The sequence below is a fragment of the Sarcophilus harrisii genome, chromosome 4 (genome assembly GCF_902635505.1).
Source record: "Sarcophilus harrisii chromosome 4, mSarHar1.11, whole genome shotgun sequence".
Taxonomy (NCBI): Eukaryota; Metazoa; Chordata; class Mammalia; order Dasyuromorphia; family Dasyuridae; genus Sarcophilus; species Sarcophilus harrisii.
In genome coordinates, this window is record NC_045429.1 from 47,079,220 (window position 1) to 47,105,705 (window position 26,486).

Below are 26,486 nucleotides of genomic sequence, written 5' to 3' on the forward strand. Positions count from 1 at the left end.
ATGATTGAGTTTGAGACTCTGGACTAAGTAGCAAAAGTCTATTTTTTTTTTCTAAATGAAGATCTCAAATAATTAAATAAATTTTCTTTCTTTCCCCATTCCCCCTTTGCTTACTGCTATGGTACAAACTGTTCTGAGATTTCATCTTACCTTCTAAAACCAGACATAAAAATATTCATTCAGCCAAAAGTATAAAGTTATCACAAAAATCACAGGAAACAATAAATTTTAAAATGTACTTTAATCTATATACATTTGTAAAAATTCAAGATAAAGTCTTTCTCATGAATCTTATAAAGCATAATTCACTCATTTTTTTTAAAAGATCAGTCAGTCTAACGGACTAAATACTGTTGTCCTTTTCCACATTGTATCTGTGATATATCATAAATACACAAGCAAGCAAGGTTTTGTGAATGATTCAGTTAATACAATGTATGTCAGTCCCACAAATTCCAGTAAAACTGAGTATGGAGAGAAACATACCAAGTAGACAGCAAAAACTTTTATTCATATTATATTATTATTATTATATATATAATCATTATTATATTATTTTTTATTTCTTTCCAGATTAGTGAATTATGGAAGATTAAAAAGTAGCTCGGTCGTACAGTGAAGTACCAGACCAGGAATCAGAAAGACCTATATTCAAATGAGGGATCAGCATTTATTGGGCAAGTCACTTTAGTCTGCTTGCCTCAGTTTCCTCATCTGTGAAATAAACCGGAGAAGGAAATGCAAACCATTTCAGCATCTCTGCTAAGAAAACTCCAAATGTGATCATGAAGAGCCAGACATTACCAAAATGATAAAACAACAAATGTAAAGAACTAGTGCAGATTGGAACTATGGAAGGAATGTACAAACTGACAATATCTTTGAAGTTTAACTATGAGTATACATTTAAATAAGGAAAATATTAACTCCCTCAATAACCCATTTATTATTATATTTTGATTACATTTTATAAGCAAAAATCCAACCAATTTCCCTCTGGATTTATGTACTATAATTCTGCTATTTCTGAGATTGTCATTTTAAAAATTAATTTTTCTTAGGAAGAAAATATCCCTATTGCTCCTCATGTGAACAATAAAATTGGATTTTCACCTCAGGTTTTGTTTTCAATAGCAGGATCTAGAATGATTCCTCGCTACTTAGCATAAGCAGAACACTACAATATATTTTCCTTAAAGTTGAAATTTTAATGGGATTATTCAGCAGTCCCAGAATAAAAGGCAAACTATACTATTGCATTCCTACATTGAGTGTTTTGCTTTTATGACTTAATAAGATGGGCTAATGGTGTCATTACTATTTTTATGTTTTAACCTATAGACTCATTAAATCACTTTACCATGCCTTTAACAATTTCTTCCAACCAGTTTGTTTTCCTTTCTATAGCTTACTTTCTCTGTTTCTCTCTTGATTTGATTTGTACAACTCTGGCCCTGTACCCTGTCACTATAGTGTATGAGGACATTAGTGAAGTATTCCACTGTGGTGCTGTGCTGATCCCTTCAGTAAATAGTCTAGGTTATTTAAGCAGTTTTTATATATTGTAAAAATTTGTACATTTTTATGTGGCTATACATATTTATAAGTTTTTTAAAAGAATCATTTTGTTTACTTGTACAGTTCAAGTTTATTGGGGAAATATATGTTTATGCACACGTTTAAACCATATCATATATTGTATGAATACTTATTACTTATCCCTAAGCCTGAGAAAATTTTTCTGACAGAGATGATTAGGTTTTTATTGTTTAAAAAAGTCATTTAAAAATTTTAAATATGTAAACTAGCTTCTTTAGCCTGTGAATTAAAATAATAACAAATCGATATGGACTAAATTATAATAGGATATACTAAACAATGTTGCTAATATGAAATAGTTACTATTACTAGATTGATGTATTTAGTATATGCCTAGAATGTACTTAATCTTTACATTTTAGCCTTTGAAACTCTAGTTAGCATTAAATCACAGTTCAACTGCTACCACTATCTAAATGCTGGGATTCTGGATGCCCTTCCCATTCCATGCTTCCAATGTCTTCTTCCAAGTTGCCTTACATAGTTTCATTTTGTATATACTTAAGTATGTACATGATATTTCCCTGATATAATGCAAACTTATTAACGACTGGAACTATCTCAATTTTATCTTTTAAGACCCAGTATGGACTATAGGACCAAACATTTATGTGCTAGCAAAAAGATATTAATTGGTTAGTTGATTCAATAGCATTTTCTGTCTTAATTTGAAGAGATATTTGCTTATTTTTATGTCATTCCAACTTTGAAAAGTGGAATTCTGAAGAAATAACATTTCTCCCTTGTTCTGGCTCCAATCTCCAGGACCAAGATGAAGAATGTGAAATTCTCTTCCATATGATACCTATTCAAAAATTGAAAAGAAAATTATTATCCATCTAAGAGACTAGGTGGCTTCTTGAAAGCTGGAATAGGGTGCTGGTCCTGGAGTCAAGAAGAATCTTCTTCCTCAATTCAAATATGGTCCCAGATTATGGGTTGTATACCCTGAACAAGTCATTTAACTGTTTTTCTCAGTTGTATATGTAAAATGAACTGAAGAAAGAAATGTAAAAGCACTAGTATTTTTGCCAAGAAAACTTCAAATGGGATCAAGAAGTTATGGAAATTGTTAAATTGAATAAACAATCATAATGTAAACTATCCACTATCTCTCTCTCTCACACACACACACACACATACACACACACATTTTCTCTTCTCCAGGCTATACCACTTATCATCATCATATGGCATTAATTTTAGTCTTCACAAAATTATGTAAAACTTACTCAATATGAAATTACTTTTACAACATTTCCCCTAATATATAATATCCAGAGATAAAAATGATATTTCAAAAGAGGTCTGATTATAGAATTATTATTATATCCTTCACGCTTGACATTGCATTTATTCAATGGTCACAATACTTTTTTTGGATTTCAATATTGTGCTTTTAATTAAAATTGGATTTGTAGTCCAATAAATCTTCAAAATACATATTTTTTTCCTCATCAGAAATCTCCTAGTTATTCACCCTCCATTTTGTCATTATGTAATGAGGAATTTTTCATCTTGATGCATTTCTCTAAATGTTATAAATTTTCCATCTTTATCTTTATCTTACTTAGTTACTCCCAGTTTTCCAACCACTATGTCATGCTGCCTTTCAACTTTATAATGCCATCATTATAAATATCATTGAAAGCCTAGTTGAGGCATACATAGAATAAGATTAAGATGCAACAAGTAGTTAACCTGACAAATACTATGGTATCACTACACAAAAGCAAAGCCTCCAGTTTAAAGTAGATTCCCCATGGATATTCTGAAAATTATGGCTAAGAATCAAATAGGAAGAGAAGACTAAAAGTCATCAAGTTATTCATTGATTGAGGGAGAAAACTGCAATATAATTACAACCCTAACAAAGTAACAAACTGATTTCATTATAATAAAAACATTATAATATTGTATCCTCTCCTTCCAAGACTACTAATTGCCAGGGCCTTACACATCAGTCTTCCCCGGATAGACATGAAGATGAGCTGATGTTTGTTAAGGGGCTAAACAGTCTTTATTGGTAATCTCAGCAGGGATTAGCAGGAAGCAAGAGCAAGTGCATGTATGTCTCTGCATTTCTCTGCTTCCCTGAATCTCTCTACATCTCTGCCTCTCTATTTCTCTCTGCATCCTTTTTCTGCTTATGGAATCAAAGTTGGTTCTTTATATTTATTCTCCTCTGGGATTACCCTGTGCCCAGCCCACTCAGCACTTTGTAGGTGGATCCACAGAAGGGAGACACTTGGAATTAGTGTTGTGTCCTAAGAAAAGGTCTTAACATCTGTAAGGCACAACCTCAGAGGCCAATCCACTTTTTACCTCTTGGTTCCACCGTACCAGCTGACATGGCAAACATGGCAGTTCTCAGAAGAAAAATCCCTAACATATGCTAACATATCCTTTCTGTTTAGCAGAGACAATTCATAAAACCAGCTTTGATATTAAAATATAAAAATATATCTACATATAAAACATAGGCTTAAAGTAAAAAAGGTAAAAAAGATGCAATAAAGGGGATGAGAAGGGAAGTATATTTGATCAGGTGTTGGTACCAGAGCTAGAGAAGAATTTCCCCAAGTTTTCAATAAGGGGCTATTTTAAGCAGTTAAATGCAAATTCATCCATGGCAAAGGGATAAAGGTCTTATCTTCTGGAACTACTTCATGTTATGGGCCAGAACTCTGAAACAAGGCTTATTACAAGATGTTAAGTTAGTAGAATTGATGATACAATGGTTACCTAGGTTAGCATAGTGCTTAATAGTTCTCTAAGTTCAGTATAATTGATTTAATCTTACAACAAATAACGGTTTCCTAGTGATATAATGATTGGTTCATACTCAGCATAGAGCATATAAACTGGGAGCCTCAGCCAGAGTTAGGGCAGAGAAGACAAAGGGCTGGAGGCTGAAGCACAAACACTTGGACTCAGACTCACTTCATCTCACACCACTGTGGTGGCCTATCCTCCTGCATTTTCTCCACTGAAACCAAGTCCCCTCTGAAGGCCAGGAGAAAGCTAGCTGAGCACCAGGCAAAGGAGACAATAAAGACTTTTGAACTTTAATACCTGGTTATTCTTGTGGTGATTACTCACCTGAAAAGAAGGCTGCCCCAGAGACCTCCAGAAAACCCAACTGAGAACATTGCAAGGGGCATATAGCTGGCCCTACCCAGTAGGGTCCGGACTGAAGAGGGAAGATGAGTAACTTGTAAGCAACAACAGCAGCAGCAGCAGTAGCATTGGGTACCAAATGTCGAGATCAATTCTAAGGTGATTTCAGGTTGAACAAGTAGTTAGTATTTCTGGAATCCTTCTTAAATCCAGTGGCCTTCCCCATCAAGACCTGCAAGACATAAATATACCAGCCCTCTCCAAAGTACTAGTGTTGGACCTTGCCAATGTCCTTCCTTGTCCTTCCAAAGGACCTTTCAAATGTTTTCCAGTGCTTGAAACCCTGTTTAATAGGATCTAGTTTTCTATCCTCTAAACCTTTATCCATATCTACCCATCTGGCTCTCTAACTTATACACTACAGCTGTGTCACTGGGCATGATCACGGGCAAACATATACCCCGTTCCATTATGCATTCCTACCTTCCCATCTCTCACTGAGGCTGTTGAACCTTCCCTTATCGGGTTGGCTATCCTCTCCCTCAGAGTTTACTGATTGCCAGCACACCGAATCCCAGGTCTTTGGACATCTCTATCCACTGCCTCATCAAGCAGTGGTTCTTGTTCAACAGAACACCAGGACACAAGAGCTTGTGAGTTCAAGTTTGAAAGACATTGGAGCCAACTTTCTTAACATCTTTTTATCATCTCCTCAAGGCTTGTGTCCTTATCTAAGGAGGACATCTCTTTCTGGCAGTGGGTGCTGGCATTTTTTCTAGCTAATTTCCAGATAAGAAGACCATCGGCTTCTCTTTTACCTACTAACTTCTCAGCAGCCACCTGTAAGCAGGCCACATAATCAGGGAGAGGTTATACTCCTAGAGGCTATAAAAGCCAGCAGCTCCTTAACATACAGAGATTCAATCCTGTGTTAACTGCCTCTTCCAATTCCTTAAATTTCTTCTACTCTAATGGGGCCCATGTTCTTTCCTGGGGGCTACCAAACAAGCCAAATCCTTGCTTCCTGGTTCCCTTCCTTTGCTGCCTTCTGTAACATACATCTTAATTCTGTCTGTAAATCTATCTACTTCCTGCTTCTTTCCCCATTGCCTCTTCCTGTGAAGTCACATCAACTTGTGGCTTGCTTTATCAATCTTGGAGTCTCATCTCCCTTCCCATGATCAGACCAGCTGAATTCATGAGGTCCCTGGTCAATTCCATCCTTGTATGAAGATGAACCTATCATGGGGTCTTGTCTCCTTTCCCATGATAAGACCAGCCAAACTCATGAGGTCCTTGGTCAGTCCCATCCCTGTTCAGGCACCATTTTTAACCTCCCACTCTGAGGCTACTGATTGCCAGGGCTATACATACCAATCTTCCCTGGATAGACATGAAGATGAGCCTATGTTAATGTGCCAAACAGCCTTTCTTTATTGGTGTTCTCATCAGGGATTAGCAGGAAGCAAGAGCAAGTGTATGTATGTCTCTACATCTCTTTTTCTGCTTCCCTGAATCTCTCTACATCTCTTCCTCTCTTTACTTCTCTCTGCATCCATTTTTTTTTGCCAATGGACTCAAAGCTGGTTATTTATATTTACTCTCCTCTGGAATTACCCTGTGCCTAGCCCACTCGGCACTGTATAGGTGGATCCACAGAAGGGAGACACCTGGAGTTAGTGCTGCATCCTAAGAAAAGATCTTAACACCTGTAAAACGGCAACCTTCTGCCTCAGAGGCCAATCCACTTTTTACCTCCTGGGTCCACCCTACCAGCTGATATGGCACACATGGCAATTCTCAGAAGGAAAGTCCCCAACATATCCTGACATAATAATGTGCCTTATTGAAGGTTTTGTAATCCATAATTTAAGAGGGAGATAGAAAACATCGATTTTATGAAAATCCTGGAAGATTTAGAAATAAAACGGATGAGCAAAATTACTCTTTACAAAAATAATTATTTTTATTTAAAGCAGCAGGAAAAAAAATAATTTTAGTGACTGCTGTAAATACTTATTAAGATTGTCTTTGCTTTGGACCCATCCAAACAGATACTGGGATATCAGAAACTCATGGTATCCTGTAATTTTCCTAATGAGGGATCTTAACTGCATAAACTATTAAAAATTTTTAAATAATTGCATCTCGAGATAATTTATTTTATTAATTTTTAAATTTATTTTTGCTTTTTAAAAATATTTGTTTTAGGAGTCCTTAGGTTTAATGAAACTAATAAAAGGGTTCAAGAAAGAAATTAACAAGCAAATGAAAAAAGTTAAATGTTCCTTCTCTACAAAATCAGCAGGGTGTACTTAAGGAATTTTAGTGAAAGGGGAAGCTCCCTATCTCTCCTGGGAATTCATTCACTTTTCAGCAACTCCAATTATTGATTTTCCCTTGCACCAGGTTAAAGTCTGCTGCTTTTTAGCTTTCACACTTTGTTCCCCACAGACCCCCCCAGAACCCAGTCAAATAAGTATATTTCCTGACAACACTTCAGAGTTAAAGACAAATAATTATACCATTTTAATTATGGTTGTTTTTTCCTCCACTCTATTTAGTAAATTTCTCTGATGGATATCTTACACCTAAAATATATAAGAAAATGAAAATTAAAAGATTAAGAGTTAGTCACAACTAGATAAATTTTTCAGAGTCTAGGCACAGACAATATTATTTTCCTCCAAAGATCAATGAATATTTATTAAGCACCTACTCTGTGCCAGGTATTACGTTAAATGTAAAGGATATAAATAAGAAAAAGAAAGCTCATTCATATCTTTTGGGAGCTTACAATATAAGGGGCGGATGAGAATAGTTAACATCATACACAAAAGAAAGTTGAAAGTTGGGGATATACCAGAAGGTAAAATACACATGATATAAACAGATAATTTTCAGTAAATATCTGGCTAGAGAGAGAGAGAGAAAGAGAGAGAGAGAGAGACAGAGACAGAGAGAGACAGAGAGAGAGATGGATGGATGTTACCAACAACCATGCAAATTAAAGCAACTTTGAGCTTCCATCTCACCTCTGTCCAATTGTTAAAGAACATAAATAATTATACTATAGATGAACTATGGAATTCCAAGAAAATATGTGTATTGTTAATAGAACTGGCAGTTGTTCTAGCCATTCTGTAAAGCAATTATGAACTATATCCAGAAAGGCACTGGACTATTTGTAACCTTTGAACTTTCTATACCATTGGTCCTATTGGGGTTTTCATAGTCAGTCATATCCAATTCTTTGTGACGCCACAGAATATATCATGCTAATACTTTCCATGTGAGGTTTCTTAACAAGGATGTTGAAGTGCTCTGCCATTTCCTCTTCCAAAGTCAAATACAGGATAAGTGACTTGCCCAGGGTCATAGAGTTAATTAGTGTCTAAGGTAAGATTAAACTTAGATGCCCCAAGTCATTATTAATCAGAGAAATGCAAATTAAGACAACTCAGAGATACCACTACACACCTGTCAGATTGGGTAGAATGACAGGGAAAGATAATGTGGAATCTTGGAGGGGATGTGGGAAAACAGGAACACAGATACATTGTTGGTGGAATTGTGAATGTATCCAGCCATTCTGGAGAGCAATTTGGAATTATGCTTACTACTGGGCTTATATCCCAAAGAGATCTTAAAGAAGGGAAAGGGACCTGTATGTGCAAGAATGTTTGTGGCAGCCCTCTTTGTAGTGGCCAGAAACTGGAAACTGAGTGGATGCCCATCAATTGGAGAATGGCGGAATCAATTGTGGTATATGAATATTATGGAATATTATTGTTTAGTAAAAAAATGACCAACAAGATTATTTCAGAAAGACCTGGAGAGTCTTACATGAACTGATGCTGAATGAAATGAGGAGGACCAGGAGATCATTATATACTTCAACAACAATACTATATGATGATCAATTCTGATGGACCTGGCATCTTCAGCAATAAGATGAACCAAATCAGTTCCAATGGAGCAGTAATGAATTGAACCAGCTGGACCCAGCGAAAGAACTCTGAGAGATGACTAAGAAACATTACATAACATTCCCAATCTCTCTATTTTTGTCTGCCTTCATTTTTGATTTCCTTCACAGGCTAGTTGTATAACATTTCAGAGTCCAATTCTTTATGTACAGCAAAATAACTATTTGGACATGTATACTTATTTTGTATTAAATTTATACTTTAACATATTTAACATGTATTGGTCAACATCTAGGGGAGAGGTGAGGGGAAGGAGGGGAAAATTGTAACAAAAGGTTTGGCAATTGTCAATGCTATAAAATTACCCATACATATAACTTGTAAATAAAAAGCTATTAAAAAAAAAAGATTTAAACTTAGCTCTTTCTGAGTGTAGGCCAGCAATCTATCTTCTGAGCCTTCTAGCTGCTTCTTTCTAAATCATTAAAATATTTTTCATGAGGAAAATGAGGTCCAATAAATACAAAAATATTAATAGTAGCAAAATATTTGTACTATGTAGCACAGAGAATAAAATTATGAGCTTGGGCTCAGAAAAAATATTAGTTTTAATCATGCCTCAAATGACAATTAACAGGGTGATTGTGACCAAATCACTTAATTTCCATATATGTAGGTTTTCTCAAGTGTAGAATGAGGATAACAATCTCATTTATTCCCAGAGTTTTTGTGAAGGAAAAAAGTGAGATAGTGTGTCAACTGTCATGCAAGCTTTAAAACATTATATAAAGTCTATCTAGCTATCTATCATTTATCTATCTATTTATTGCTTGATCTATCAATCTATCATCTATCACCTATCTATCATCTATCTTCATTATCATCAACATCATCATAATTTCTATAATGGCAAATAGAATTTCATTGGGCCCCAAATGGTGAAAAACTGAATTATTATAACAGTAAGTGTGAAGACTTCTTTCTTGATATAGAGTGATGGGAAGGAACCATGGAGAATAACATCACATCACAGCAACAGTATAAGGAAAAACCTTTTTAAAAGGCTTTAGAAATCTGATCAATTCAACTTAAAACAACAGCATCACAAGACTAGAAGACAAGATAAAAATGCACAATATCTCATTCCCAAAAGAAAGGTAAAGGTGATCAATTAAATAATGAAAGACCTATTTTGGCAAAATTTTATTTTGAAATTTACTTTGTTAATCTGTGTATAATTATAATGAGGTTTTTTGAGAGAAAGAGATACTAAATGTTGATAAAATTAGCTAAATGAAGAATGGAAACCAGTTGATCAATAAACATTTATAAAGCACATATCATGTATTAATACCATGAAAAGATAGGAAGAAGGAAGGAAGGAAGGAAGAGAAGTAGGGAGGGAGAGAGGGAGGGAGGGAGGGATGGAGAGAAAGAGGGAGAGAGGAAGGGAGGGGAAAAAGGAAGCAAGGAGGAATAAAAAATAAAAGTTAAAATGAGGGCAGAGGCAAGAAGATGACATAACAAAAAGGAGTGTATGCTCTGTGCTAAAACAAATGAATAAATAAATTCTCCTCTTAACTGACACAGAAAGTTATAAGACTAAATCCTGATTGAGAAATTAAAAATATATATTTTTCTAAAATCAAATGTTATTCTTCTAGCACAGGCTTTCATAGGGAAAAAGAAAAAAAAATCTGTAAACAATGGGACTAGATCTGATAAGAAGCATTGGAGTTCAGGGAGCACTGAGCAGCAAAGCAAGGAGGGATCCCAGATAAAGCATGAAGGATCTTAAATTTGTATAAGAAGCATGAATAGGTACAACATGGAAGCTTAGTTGCTCATTACCAAATTCTAGATCATAGGTCCAGGTAAGACAAACAGAAAAAGAAACAAGTGTAGACGAGTAAATTACAGGGGGAAAAATTGCTGCTGAGGCAAGAAAATGGTCAACAGAAGAACGGTTTCTTAGTCTTAACTTCTAGCCTAATCTGTTATCTGTAGAGGAAAAATAAGAGCAGAAATGCCAACCTCTAGAGAAACCTGAAACAATCTCAGTTTGAATTATAAGAAATTCCTAACTGATTGATTGTGGCTGTCATTTAAATTTCAATCTTCTGGAACCCCAAATAAGCTAAACCAAGAAACCTGCTCTTCAGAATAAACCAAGCGCAAGAAATCACAGAACCCAGACCAAAGGAACTGGAGATAAAACTTTGCTCTGGATAAGATTTTCAAAGGAAAGCAGGAAAGGAGGAAGGAAGAGAAAAGGTAAGGGAAAAAAGGAAGCAATAAAGCAATGAAGGAAGGAATCGTTCTGTCTACTATTTATCATGGTATCATTGTACTGCCACTATTATATGTGCTGTCTCTGCATGCATTGAAGTTGGTCAACATTACTCTAGAATACCACCACAAGAAATTTCTTTTAGATTCAATTTGACAAGGGCAAATTACAGGGAGATTATTTGATTTCATTGTTTTTGTTCTGAACACCACCTCAATATTAACACATTACACTATTCATTCATATTGAATGGTGTCATGCAGAGTTGAACATAATTGATGAAACTAAACAATACCAAAAAATCCCAGCATTTTTACAATACATTTTATTTCACTACCACATACCTGATCTTTACTTGACCAGTCATCTTTAAGATTTGACCTCATGGAGATTAAATACGGTTTATTTATATTATAACTAATAGTTGAAACTAGTATTAGAATAAAACTATGCATTCATTCTGAGCTGCTTCTACCAAGAAAATAAAGTTAGTTTTTTTGTCTGGAATCTGCCTTTGACTAGTTATATAACCATGGTTAAGTGACTTAATTATTCTCATCCTCTTTCCTCATTTATAAATAACGGAATTAGATTTGATTATCTCCAATATCTATATCTACTTCAAAATTCATTACTCAACAATAAGCCTAAAGTTCAAATCAGTAGTCCTCAGAGGAGTCCCAGACCATATTTTAATTTTTTCATGGATCTTGGGAAACTCATATAAAAATCCTTCTGCTTCAGTTTCTCATCCACAGTATGGTGCTAGCCTTGAATGTACTATCCAATTCAAAAGGCAGTTAAAAGAAAATTTTATAAACAGCATGATTTTAAAAGTTATAATCAGGGAGGTATAGTTGTGATATGTGTTTTGAAGACATTGTGGGATCTGGTAAAAGTACATACTACTTCTACCATTTATTAACTTTTAACATTGAGTAAATGATTGAATATCAGTTTCCATATCTCTATCTTTGGAGATATAATACATCTGCCTCAAATGAATTTCAGTAAATTTCATTGAGAAAGTATATTATATGTATATAAATATAAGTGAAAATTACTGTGGTGTTTGATCTATATTTTCTGGGGCAACCTCAGTTCAAAGAATTCTGTGTTTATTGCTATTCCCATAAACTATGAACATGTATTAATAATGTAACAAATTTTAAATAACTGAATCAAATAAGTAGGCATAATTAAAAATAATAAGCTATAAAAGATTGAAGATAACAACGGATAGATGATTGAATGATAAAACATTGTTAATCCTCAATTATCTCCATATACACTCCCATGTTATGCCTATATTGTTCATTGATTAGAATTGCATGTATTAAGAGATGCCCCAAGAAAGTAGTTTAGAAGAAGAAACAGTTATAACCTCTCTCATAGTTGGACTTAATGTTAGTTCCTACTCTATATTTCAGCTTTATGATTCTTTAATCATAAAGATAAGAAATATTGTGATATGATTTCTAATACAGAAGTTTTATAAATTTGTCAGAACCAATAATTTGATTTGGTTATTCAAAATGGTCATAATATTACTCTGCTACATTTAGGATGAGAAAGAAAAAAAAATAGAGAGCCTGAAAAAAACAAACAAAAACAAACAATGAAACAAACCAAAAGAGGAGTGAAAGTAAGGAAGGAGGAAAGCTAAATGATTCAATGTCAGGAAAGAAGGAATAATTATATTAATAATATTTAAATATTAATAACAATAATGATAATAGTACTCATAGCTTGCATATAGCACTTTATTTTGAAAATCATTTTGCATACCTTATATTATTTGAACCTTAAGAAATTGTATAAAATGCATCATTATATTCATTTTAGAGATGAAAAAACTGAGACTTAGACTAATAAAGTGATATGTTACTAATTACTTCAGATAGAAAGTGTCTGGAGTTAAGTGAGTAAGAGGCAACTGGTGAAAACCCAGGATTTTGTTTGTTCTGTTTTGTTTTTCCTATAGGTTCAGATAACTATCTGCTATATCAATTTGCCTATCTGTAAAATGAAGAAAAGGAGGAAGATGAAGAAGAGGAGGATGAGAAAAGAGAAGAAGGAGCAGGATGAACAGGAGGAGGAGGAGGAGGAAGAAGAAGAGGAGGAGAGGAGAAGAGGAGGAAGAGGAGAAGCAAGAGAAGAGGAAGAAGAAAAAGAGGAAGAAGAAGAGGAAGAAGAAGAAGAGGAGGAGAAGGAAGAAGAAGAAGAGGGAAAAGGAGGAGGAGAAGAAATAAAAAATGGCAGTTATATTCACAGACGGTTCAAAAGGACCATTTTTAGCTCAGGGATAATTTTACATACTGGTATTTCCATTTCCGGATACCTTTGCTTCTCCCGTTAAAATTACATTAAGTCTGAATGATGCCAAGTGACATTAGCTGTTACTAAGGCATGATGAAGAGTAATGCAGAAGAAATTCAGTCTAAGAGCCCTTTTACTGCCTTCATGAATACTCCAAGGCATCCTGTGTTTCATCACTCAACTGCAACCCCATCTGGCAAGAGAAGAAAAGACTCTGGAGAGAGTTCCTAGAAGACTATGAACTTGTGATGACATGAGATAAGATAAGTTGACAGTCTGGAATCTCCAATAGTTACTTGACTAAGCAGAAACAAAGGTTCATTTTAATGCTAATGAATAAATTCCTATTATCTACTGACCTCAGAAAGTTCTAAAAGAAATTATTCAAGTTACTGAAATTATGACCCCTATCTGATCAACACCCAGGTGACCCTAACTTCTGAAATAGCATTCTGTCACTAAAAGGATATTATAATGAAAGAATTATATCTTTGGTCAAAACTCCATTTAGGAAAGTTCCCATGTTCAATATCTTTGAACAATCTTTATAAACTCTACGTAGATCTGTTTTTATTCTACCATGATCTGAAGGACTTTAAAGTTTTTTTTTTTTTTTTTTAAAGAGTGGAAAGCATTGTTCTTTTTTGTGATCTGTAGTTTTTCTACTACCCTAAATGAAAGGAGAAGTGATTTTATTAAATATGCATATATTTCCAAAGACATATGCAGAGTCATCTCTTTGTGCTTTGTTGCACTGCATAAACAGGTAGCCCCTGTGTAGTACTTAAATACAATTAGAAAAAATACAGATAACATTCTGAGTCTTAAAAAATTCATTCTAAATTCAATAGTGGACCAAAAAAGTAAAATGTCAATCATGTTTGCAAGCTTTAGACTATAATTCCAATCAAAAGAAATTGCTATTTTACAATTGGATTTTGAGAGAGGGCTAGATCAATGTTATTGACTTAACAGATGCATTTATTATTTATTTTAAACTTTGTTTATTACAGAAGTTTCATATATAGACTAATTATTTAGATGGGATTTGCCACTGTCTAAAGTAATACTTGGGAAATGGAATCTTTGCCCTGAGGCTAGGAAGTTGGACTTTGTCAGGAAACTGATGGGATGGGAAGTGGATAGTGTATAAAGAAATGTCTCTTTTACTAAATGCTGCAAACTTGCCCATGAAGGGAAAAGACTATAGCCATTATTTTCCATTTGAGGGTAATTAAATAAAAATTTTAAAAGACTGCTTTATTTGATGTTCTGCATTCTCTCCTCACAGAAAATGTGTGCATAAATGACAGCTGTCAGAGGACTAGACTTCCTGACACCATCAATTTGAAGCTTTCTAATTGTGTAGTCCCTGAAGAAATAATAGACACTGTGACAGTCTCTTTGCTACCAGGTGGATTTTGTGCCCACTGCCAGTGGCAATTGAACCCCAGACAGGGCATTGTAAAAAGGAAGTCAGACAAACAGAAGCTCTGAAGAGAGGTCAGAGAACAGCAAGCTTTCCTTTCATTCACAAAAGTGACTTTTAAGACTCTTAAAACAAAAATCAGCAGTAGGCCAGGAACATTCCTACAAAAATGAGTTCAGAGGTCTGGTAGGTCACATAAGAATAACCACTCAAAACAGTGTGACAGGAACACTCTAATCAGGAAAACTCTTTTCTCTTATGCAACTGACACTTGCAAATTTACACAAGTGTGAAAAGTTTAAAATACTAGTTTTTGGATATTAAGTTTTATCTCAGAATTGGTAAGTCAATTAACTGACATATATTAAGTACCTACTATTTGCTAGCATTGTGCTAAATACTAGAGATATAAGAGAAGGCAAAAGATGATTCTTGCATCTGGAGTGAAGCAAGGTTGCTCACTAACACCATTATTATTCAATATTGTATTAGAAATGTAGCCAATGAGGAAACCAAACTATCACTCTTTGCAGATGATATGATAGTATATTTAGAGAACCCCAGAGATTCTACTAAAAAGCTATTAGAAATAATTCATAACTTTAGCAACGTTGCAGGGTATAAAATAAATCCTCAGCATTTTTTATACATCACCAACAAAATCCAACAGCAAAAGATACAAAGAGAAATTCCATTCAAAATAACTGTTGACAGCATAAAATATTTGGGAATATTTCTATCTACCAAAGGAAAGTCAGGAATTATATAAGCAAAATTACAAAAAGCTTTCCACACAAATAAAGTCAGACTTAAATAATTGGAAAAATATTAAGTGCTCCTGGATAGGCCGAGCGAATATAATAAAGATGGCAATAATCCCTAAACTAATCTATTTATTTAGTGCTATACCAATCAGACTTCCAAGAAAATAATTTAATGATCTAGAAAAATAACAACAAAATTCATATGGAATAATAAAAGGTCGAGAATCTCAAGGGAATTAATGAAAAAAAATCAAATGAAGGTGGCCTAGCTGTACCTGATCTAAAACTATATTATAAAGCAGCAATCACCAAAACCATTTGGTATTGGCCAAGAAATAGATTAGTTGATCAGTGGAACAAGTTAGGTTCACAAGACAGAATATAGCAATTTACAGCAACTATAGCAATCTAATATTTGACAAACCCAAAGATCCTAACTTTTGGGATAAGAATTCATTATTTGACAAAAACTGCTGGGATAACTGGAAATTAGTATGGGAGAAATTAGGCATAGACCCATACTTCACACCATATACCAAGATAAGATCAAAATGGGTCCATGATTTAGGTATAAAGAATGGGATTATAAATAAATTAGAACATAGGATAGTTTATCTCTCAGACCTGTGGAAGAGGAAGAAATTTGTGACCAAAGATGAACTAGAGACCATTATTGAACACAAAATAGAAAATTTTGATTACATCAAATTAAAAAGTTTTTGTACAAACAAAACTAATGCAAACAAGATTAGCAGGGAAGCAACAAACTGGGAAAACATCTTCACACTTAAAGGCTCTGATAAAGGCCTCATTTATAAAACATATAGAGAACTGACTCTAATTTATAAGAAACCAAGCCATTATCCAATTGATAAATGGTCAAAGGATATGAACAGACAATTTTCAGAGGATGAAATTGAAACTATTATCACTCATATGAAAGAGTGTTCCAAATCATTATTAATCAGAGAAATGCAAATTAAGGCAACTCTGAGATACCACTACACACCTGTCAGATTGGCTAAGATGACAGGAAAAAATAATGATGATTGTTGGAGGGGATGCGGGAAAACTGGGACACTGATGCATTGTTGGTGGAGTTGTGAACGAATCCAACCATTATGGAGAGCAATCTGGAATTATGCCCAAATGTTGGAATCTTTACAAAGTGTTAAGCCATTGGAGTTGATTTGTTGTATAATGCTGTATATGAAAAATTGTTTATCTCAAAACTTCAGGAATCATTGGATTTCTAACACAAGAAGAGATTGTTTCAAGTTCTGGCCCAAAATATCTTCTTCTAAGATCAAATCAACTCCAATGGCTTAACACTTTGTAAAGATTCCAACACCCAAAAAGTTATCTAAGTGTGCATACCCTTTGACCCAACAGTGCTACTACTGGGCTTATACCCCAAGGAGATACTAAAGAAGGGAAAGGGACCTGTATGTGCCAAAATGTTTGTGGCAGCCCTTTTTGTAGTGGCTAGAAACTGGAAAATGAATGGATGCCCATCAATTGGAGAGTGTTTGGGTAAATTGTGCTATATGAATGTTATGGAATATTATTGTTCTGTAAGAAATGACCAGCAGGATAAATACAGAGAGGCTTGAAGAGACTTACCTGAACTGATGCTAAGTGAAATGAGCAGAACCAGGAGATCATTATATACTTCAACAACGATACTGTATGAAGATGTCTTCTGATTGAAGTGGATTTCTTTGACAAAGAGACCTAACTCAGTTTCAATTGATCAATGATGGACAGAAGCAGCTACAACCAAAGAAAGAACACTGGGAAATGAATGTAACCTGTTTGCATTTTTGTTTTTCTTCCTGGGTTATTTCTACCTTCTGAATCCAATTATCCCTGTGCAAAAAGAGAAATGTTTAGTTCTGCACACATATATTGTATCTAGGATATACTGCGACATATTTAACATAAATAGGACTGCCTGAATCTAGGGGACAAGATGGAGGGAGAGGGGAAAAATAGGAACAGAAGTGAGTGCAAGGGATAATGTTGTAAAAAAAATGACCCTGGCATGGGTTCTATCAATAAAAAGTTATTATATTAAAAATAAATAAATAAACAAAGCAGACATATAAGCTCTTTTGGTTCTTTCCTCCATGATTCTCTTATATCAATTTCATTTTTCTTGTACATCTCTTATATGATTTTTAAATTCCTTTTTGAGATCTTCCATGAGTTCTTTCTAGGCTTGAGATCTTTCCTGTTTTTCTTTGGAATTTTGCACATAAGTGTTTTGATGTTGCCTTCTTCTGAGTGTAGATTATTTTATCTGCTACTATAATAATTTTATATGGTCAGATTCCTCTCTCCTTTTGTTTTGCTCATCTTTTTTGTTTTTAATTTAAATTTGAACTCTGATATAAAGCTGGGGAAAAATTAAAGCTAGTTTTTTCTGAGAAAGCTCTGATTTCTAAAATATACAAAAAACTGTGTTTCATTTATAAGTAAATAAGTCATTCACAATTGATAAATGGTCAAATTATATGAATAGATAATTTTCAGGTAATGAAGTTAAAACCATCTACAGTCATATTCAAAAATACTCTAAATCACTATTGATTAGAGAAATGCAAATGAAACTATATCTGAGATACCACCTCACATTGCTTAGATTGGCTAAAATGACAGGAAAAGATAATGATAAATGTTGAAAGGGATATGGGAAAACAGGAATAGTAATGCATTGTTGGTGATGTTGTAAACTTATCCAACCATTCTGGAGAACAATTTGGAACTATGCACAAAGGGCTATAAAATTGTGCATAATATTTGACCCATCAGTGCCACTACTGGGTCTAAATCCCAAGGAAATCATAAGAAAGGGAAAAGAATCCACATATGAAAAAAATGTTTGTAGCAACTCTTTTTGTGATAGAAAAGAATTGGGAAGTGAACAAATGTCCACCAATTGGGAATGACTGAATAAGTTATGGTATATGAAAATATTGGAATATTATTGTTCTATAAAAATGATGAACAAGCCGATTTTTGAAACACATGGGAAGATTTACATGGACTGATGCTGAGCAAAACAAGCAGAAACACAAATATATAATACACAATAGCAGCAAGAATGTGCAATGATCAACTATGAAATACCTGATTATTCTCAATGGTTCAGTGATCTAAAGCAATATTAACAGGCTTTGTTCAGAAAATGCCATCTGCACCCAGGAGGAAAAAAAAAAAACAACTATGGAGACTGAATGCAATTTTCATTTTTTTTCTGTTTTTTTCCTCTCCCATTTTTTTTCCCATTTTGCTCTGTTTTTTTTTTCCTCTGCCAACATGATTCATAAAGCAATATGTATTAAAAATAAATACAATAAAATAAATAAATAAATTTGAGCTCTACTCCCAGGGTTGAAGGAGTACGTTTTCATGGTTCCTATGATAATGGGTGCAGGCTTTGGTTATTTACCTGGTGCTGCTCTGATGTTACTTTGAGGCCCGCAGGAGATTTCTGGTGCTATACTGAGGGTTTGAGGTGGAGGTATGACCAATGCTGCTGGAGACTGTAAGAGTCTGATAGCTTACCTAGTGCTATTAAAGGTTCAAGTGGCAGTGATTGTTATGTGCTGAAGTCATGTGGTATGTTTCTACATTTCCCAAGGGCTACACTGGTGCTGGAAGCTAGAGGACACCTACTTGCCCTGAGTTGAACAGAGGTACATGGTTGTCTGGCCTCTAGACCAAATAACTGGATGTGGGGACACACCAAAGCACATTGAAGCCTATTCAATAGAGAATTGTGCCTACAAAAGATTGTGCCTTAACTTGTGCTGGTCCTGTCTCTAGAGGATGTTTATCCTGTAGTCACACATACGATATGGAGCTCTGGCTGCTGGAGCATAACTGCTCATCCTAGGTATACAGTGAAGCATGTGGTAGTTCCAAGAGCTGGTATCTCTAGTAAGTTTTCTGTCCTGGACAGTGCCCCCTCTTACCTGAATGAGAGAAACTCCTCTTGCAGATCCTCTTGCAGATCCTCCAAATCTCTTTGGCTAACATATTGTTTTACCCGATCTCTGGTTCCACCACTCCAGGACCTTTCTTGTGGCATTATTTCATGGTTATTTGGAGATTAACATGGATGAATTACAGTAATTGACTGGTTACTCAGCCATCATGTTTCCCAATCTATCTACTCTTTAGAGATTGAGCATCCTCTATTTAAAAATAAGTTCCTCTAGGTGACTAATTTTCTTGCTTTTTTTTTTTTAATATTTGCAGTGTGTATTTCCTTTATATTTTTTACACTCCCTGTTGTTTTTTAAGTCATTTTCATTGTACCCAGTTCCTCATCAGCCCTTTCTCATGTCAAAGATACTAGACTGGTTCATCATTTCCTTCTCCAGGTCATTTTTCAGATGAGGAATTAAGACATACAGCATTAACTAATTTTTTCCAGAGTCATACAGCTAGTAAATGTTTGAGGTTTAATTTGAACTGAAAAAGATGAATCTTCCTGATTCTAAAACCTGTGTTCTATCCCCTGTGCCACCTATCGGCCCCATCACAGTGCCCAGGACATAGAAAATATGTCCAAAATGTGTGATCTCTAATTGACTATCATGGAAATCTAAGATCTGGACCCTTTACATAAGGTACCCTATTGAGTACTGGTGATTCAAAAGCAAAACTGAAGTCATCCCTGCTACAAGGAACTTATGTTCCATAAGAATAAAAAAAGTTAAAATAAATTCAGTGCTCAAGAAGCCAGCCTCATCACCATAGCTATTCCCTGCCATAAGAGTAAGTTGATTAATAAGCAGAGTCATTAATTCTCAAAATTGCAAGAGATCTTAAGAGTTTTAACTCAGGTAGGCTACAGGACACCAAATCTTAATGAATGATAACCAAATTTGCCTTTTTCATCTAAGGGAAACATCCTTACTTTAGTACCAAATTTGCAATAATAATTAATTATCATAGGAAATGCTTCATATGGCATGCTTTTTACCTCACAAACAAGGGTTCTTCATGTGAGGTCCATGAACTTTTTGAAAAATGATTTTGATAACTATTTTCCATACCATTGTTTTCCTTTGCAATTCCACATACTTTATATCATGCATTTTCAACATTATTCTGAGAAAAAAACTTATATTCCATCAGAGTGCAAAAGGGGTCCATCAAACATAAAAAGGAAAGAACCCTTGTACTCATGAATTTTTTTTTACTTATCCCTCTCTACTTTCTTTTCCAGGGAAGATGTCTGCATGAATCTTCAGACGTATTTATGTTCTAGCCCTAAGTGAACATTTAATGCTATTTTTTTTTATTTGACGCTATATTTTGTTATGTTTGCCAAGGTACCAGAATTGTTAATTAGGGTTCTGCCTAACAAATGTCAGGGAATGTACTGAATATTTTGTATTTCTAGTATATTTAAGGTAATCTTTAATTGAGCAGCCTCAAGTTAGGAGCCTGAACTCAGGTATACTATAATAAGTATTTCCAAGTTAATTTTTATTTATACATATCATATAAAAAAACATTATTAGTCCTTTCCTTTTAAATCTACAAATTTCTAGTTTCATAAACTGACAATATGAAAATGTGATGTGCTTAATTTATATCAATATCTGAATGGGGCTATCTTTAGCCTTTTCAGTGTTAGTATTTGGTGTTATAGTCTTCAATCCCCAAAATGTAAAGGCCTAGACTAGTACTGAAATGTTATTCTTTAGAATATCAGTTAATTAAAGTAGAAGTGAAAGACTTGAGATAATTTGTTTAGCCCTAAATATCCTAGAATCCAGTGAAAATACCAAGAATATAACTACATTATACAAGGGGGGAGTCACTATAATTTCAAAGTTGACTTTATGGAGTGACTGTACAATGAAATGTGCTAAGTTTACCTGGAGCATTTCCTATATATACTGGGTCTGTCTCCTGACCTCAGGAACACATAGTGACCAATGTATCCTGAATAATTTCTATTGGAATATCTAACAAATTAAGTTAATGGATAGCTATAATAGTCAGAATTTTGTTTGTTTGTTTTCTTTTGTTTTGTTTTTCCCTAATATCATGTCTAAATTGAATTCTTTAATTTCTACCCCAAAAAATAGCTATAAAGTAATTTGGAATTATGCACAAAAGACTGTACATTTGATCTATCACTATCATTACTTTGCTTACATTGAAAACACATAAAAAGTAAAACATAAAGACCTCTTTGTACAAAATATTCATAGTAGCTCTTTTTCTTGTGGATAACAATATAATTGGAGGTATGCTTGTCAACTAGGAAGTGGCTAAACAAGCTTCAGGATATGATTGTAATGGGATATTATTGTGCTCTAAGAAATGACTAGTGGGATGATTTCAGAAAAAAAAATAACCTGGAAAGACTTATATGAAATGATGCAAAGTAAAGCAAACAGAAACAAGCGAACATTATACATGGTAGCAGCAATATTATTTGATGAAGAACTGTGAATGACAACTATTGTCAGCAAAACAATGATCCAGGGCCATTCCAAAGGCTTAATAATGAAGCATATTATCTACTTCCAGAGAAAGAACTGATATTGTTTGAATATCGATTTATACATGCTATTTTCATTTTCTATCATTAATTTTGTTTTCAAGACTCATGTATAAAATGACTAACATGTGAATATTTTACATGATTGAACATAAATGATTTATATCTGTTTCCTTATCATCTCAGGGAGGATAAGATATGGAAGGATATGGAAGAAAGGATAGAATTTGAAACTCAAAACAAAACAAAACAACAACAAATGTTAAAAAAAAAATTAGCATGCAATTGGGAGAGATTAAATATATTTTTAAAAATAAAATTTAAAAAAAAATTCTAATTTAGAGGCAACCACAATTTTAAGAACTAATTAGCCTCTTCACTAGCCAACCAACAGAATCTGACTCTGACTTGTCACATGACTCCCTATGTTTGGTGACAGCCAACTCTATATTTTGTAACTGTCAGGTCTGAAATTTTGAGAAACAGAGATGATCACACAGATCATTTCTTAACTGTAGCATGTTTTAATAGCATCTAAATAAGTAATGGAAAATTCCACATAAAAGAAGGACACATTTTTTTTACATCCACTCACCAGAATCATTGGTACAAAATTTGATTAGCTTCTGAGAAAGGAGTCTTATTTCTGACACATATCTCCTAGATGACCCTGCGCCCAGTCATTCAAAAGCAAGAAAGGGAACTTTTAAGATTACATTTTAGTTCTAGAGAAAATGATGACTTTTGTCAGTAATGGCAGTTCCTTCAACTGGAAATTTCCTGTGCAGTGAAATCAGAGATCCATCCCTATCACTATGTGGGTAATAAACCTACAGATATAATTATTCACTCAATAAATAAATGTCTCTATTCATATAAATTGTGTTCTTTTAAAATTCATAAGTTTAGAATAAGTAAAACATAGTCACTTTTTGATATTTCAAATAATAAATACATCAGATAAAGAAAAAGATGGAGGTTAATAGAAATCTTTTGATGTCTAGAGAGGAACATCAGTATGTATATATTTTCACTTCTCCCTCTAGGGGAATGAATTTAGTACAAAACGTCTGCATCAATGTGCTTAAATATTGGTGCTGCTTTTTATCCTACTTGTAGGGTTTGTCATGATGGTTCTACCTGACACCATAAGTCTTCTGATCTTATAAAATTAGGGAAGCTTGAGACCAATTGGGGAAGAAAAGTCCTTGAAAATGAAGTAGTAATAATGACTAATGTTCATCAATAGCAATAATCCTTTCACCACAAGGGATTAATAGATTGATATCTTTTTTTTTTCCCTAAGTAACAAAACTGAGAGACATTAAGTGTTGTTAAAGCAATGTAGTCAAGGTGGAAAGTCCTTGATTTAAATATTGTCTTTGATAACTATTACTTGTGTGGCATGGGGGAAATAATCATTTTATAATTCAGTTCCTCAACTCTAAGATGAGAGGATTAGTCTTAGTAGCCCTTAAAGTCACAACTCTCTGCACATCTTATAATAACAATGTTTTGTGGATTAAGCTTTGTGTTACTGAATAACAGGCCAAATATCAAATGTCTGTGGCTGATTGGACTATTTCATTGAAGGGTCAAGAGGACTCCACTGATACATTTCACTATTCCAGCAAGAAGATTTTTGTAGCTAGTACTTATTATATGAATTTTTTTTTTCTCACACAAAATCAACCAAACTTCTCTGGAAGCAAACCAGTGACTTACCATCCTGTTTCCTTTGTCACTCTAATATACCAGAGGAGAAATGTCTTTGAGAACAATTTAGTCTTTAGTAGGCCAATAAATGTACCTCCACATAGCAACTACATTGAACATAAAACCTTGTAAATGGAGGCCTTGCAAAACTTAGGAAATCCACTGTGAAGCTCTCAAATTGTTAATTTATATTCATTCAATAAACAATAATTAAGTGGCTACCGTGTACTAAGCACTACCTTGGGTGACAAAGATACAAAGGGTTAGGAAAAAGACTTGAATTTATGATTTCACTGCTCTAGGGAAGCCCTCTGCAAGCCTCATTGTGAGAGGAAATTCCCCAGGGACACATACAGGAAAAGGATGTAAAAATCCTGTCCTCAACAAAGCTCAAGAAGTACTTGGGGGAGGCAGTGAGGGAAACATAGAGACCAAGGGATCTTAACTGATAGAGATGAACAAGTTTCTATTTGGAGCTTGGTAAAATTATAAAGCATAGAACAGCAGCAGTCCCAAAGGAAATTTAAAAGAGGTATTTTTTGTGGTAAATCCACATACTTATGTCTTTCTATTCTCTATGGAACCCTGTCTTGGAGTTCCTATATCATCACAGACCAATATCACAAAGTCATGTAATTGGGACAGAATCAAAACAAAATTAAGGAAGCTAATTAGACATTTTCTAAGTAGAAGTTAACTATCTTTCCCAGAAAAATAATGATCACAGCAATAATGCATATAATTGCATATATAAGTATGTTTATACATATGGATTCAGATACAGACAGCAAGAGATAGAGGCAAAAAAGAGGAATGGAGACAGAAAGAGAGATATGGAGAGGCAGAAGCACACATTAAGAGAGAGACACACATACAGAGAAACAAAGTCAAACAAAGACAAACATAAATACAGAGAAACAAAGACAGAAACAGAGACACAGAGAGACAGAACAAAACAAAGGAAGAAATTTTTTGTGTTCTTTTAAATATCCCTAAGCAATTTTCGAAGACAATTAGTCACAGATGACTTTCTGATCTGAATTGGTGGTGATTTCCATGCCAGTAATACTAGATAGATCAGGAAGATCTGGATGTAAACTTGAATCAAATGCTTATTTTTTTTGTGAGCTTGGTCAAATTACTTCTACTTTTTGTAAGTTTCCCCATGTGTAAAAAGAAGGCTGAAATGAAAGTTTAGTTCTACATATAAACCTCTCATCCCACTAATCAAATATCCCTATACTGGTGAAAATATCAAATGGATGAATGAATGAATGAAATGGTTCATCCATAGCTTGTGTTCTGCTCAGTACATTCACCACATAGCAAGTACCCACAAGAAAGTTATTCAAAGCAAAAGTCTAGTATTAAAAAAAAATCCCCAAAGAAATTTTATTGTAGACAACAGAAAGACTTGCTGCCATCTGTATTATTCAACTTACTCCCTTTTAGCTTTTACAATGGATTTAGCTACTGTTATACATGTTTTATTGTTTTGCTTCCTCTTCTTACAGAAAATCTATGAAGAATATATCAGTAAATCTCACATATATAGGCATAATATACAGGGAAAAGTAATAGTCATTCCACTTGTGCAAGAATAGAAACTTGACTTGATTTTGTGTCATGAAAAATAAGTGAAATGAATTCATTTAGAAGCATAATTAAGAGGGAATACTTGCTACTTCCTTGATATATGCTTATTTTCATGCCCCATATATAAATGTCTACTGGCAACTGTATAAATAGATTAAAGACATATTAGCTATATATTTTATCCAATATATATAAAATATTTTCCCCTTCCAGAGGCTTCAATTCCATGTCAAATGATTGCTTTTAAAGTTCTGCTGCTGTCTGATGCATATTCCAGCTATGATTTTTCACAGTAGCCATATTGTCCCTTTTCATTCCCTATTGCTATTTTTTTTTTACCACCTCAATCCTTTCTTAAACCGCTTTCCCCTCAAACATAAAAGTCATTTCCTACAGGAAAAATTGATCCACGTGTCTCTTATGGCATGAAGTCTTTCCCCATTAGTGAGTTTCTAAAATATCAGATTCATTTCTGTGACCTGTTTACTTTAAAGAAGCTACCAAGTCATTTAGAACTCAGCTTTTCTTTTACTTAGTGATGAAATGATTTTCATTCTGCTGGATGAACTTTGGGGGTAATATAAATAGGAGTTATTCCATTTGAGAGCGGGTTCTACTTTCCTTTTCCTAATGTATATGCCTGCAGGGGAGAACAGGAAATTCAACTAGAGTATAAAAGCTTTAGGGTCCTATTTAGGAGAAATACTGGTGGCACAGGTGCCAGGTATGGAGGGCTACAAATTTCCATACATGACCCATACCAAAGGCTGATTTAGACCTAGAAAAAAAAACATCTCCTATTTCCTAGCCTTAGCTTTTCATGCCTTGGTTAACAACAGCTGACTAGGAAAGAACATACATACACACATAGTCTCTGTCTTTCTGTCTCTGTGTGTCTGTCTGTCTGTCTCTCTCTCTCTTTCACACACACACACACACACACACACACACACATGCAAACACATAGTATTGTTTTTTTCTTTCAGGGGAAGACCAAGAGAAAAATCTAAAAAATGACAGGACAAGAAAAAAAAAATGATACTGCTTAAGGAAATCTTGCAAGATCTTAAATATCAACATGTTTCTCTTAACATCTGGAAATAATTGTGTTAAAAGTAGATCATTTTCCCCAACAACTATTTTGAAGTCAGAGTAATACAATAGAAAGAATACAAGTTTTAGATTCAGGAAT